At 46.9% G+C, this 467-nt stretch overlaps 1 pseudogene; it reads right to left on the reverse strand.

Moving 5' to 3' along the window:
- Positions 1 to 257, reverse strand: part of LOC105520657 — a 33,472-nt pseudogene extending 33,215 nt beyond the window's left edge.
- Between the last annotated feature and the right edge of the window lie 210 nt (positions 258 to 467).

Consider the following 467-nt stretch of genomic DNA (forward strand, 5'->3'; position numbering starts at 1 on the left):
AGTAGCTGGGATTACAGGCACACACCACCACACCTGTCTTATTTTGGCATTTTTGTAGTAAGAACAACTTGTTCTCCAGGTGAATACCTTTCCACTGTGGCCTTAGGGCCTAAAACCTTCTCCTGTGAACCTGACTACCATTAACGGAGAAGTTTACTTCTTGCAGATGATCTCAGTTCTGTGCTAATGAGCTCTTCTTTCTCCGCTGCTGCCCCCAGACATGGCCGCATAAACCTTCGCCAGCCAACCTTTGCCATGGAGGGCAACCATGGTGAAATCCAGTGCCATTGGCCTTGAACAGAGACGGTGTCCTGGCTGAGAAGTTAGAGGGAGGTCTAGTCTTCACAGCTTTCCAAAATGGTCCCGTCCTGTGTGGCAGGGAGTTTCTAGGGTATTAGAGTTTCAGTTATACTGTAGCCTGATTGATATCCAAACACTCCGTGGAACTTTGTTTCTAGAAAAAAAAA

This window comes from Colobus angolensis, unplaced genomic scaffold (genome assembly GCF_000951035.1).
Source record: "Colobus angolensis palliatus isolate OR3802 unplaced genomic scaffold, Cang.pa_1.0 Scaffold383, whole genome shotgun sequence".
Taxonomy (NCBI): Eukaryota; Metazoa; Chordata; class Mammalia; order Primates; family Cercopithecidae; genus Colobus; species Colobus angolensis.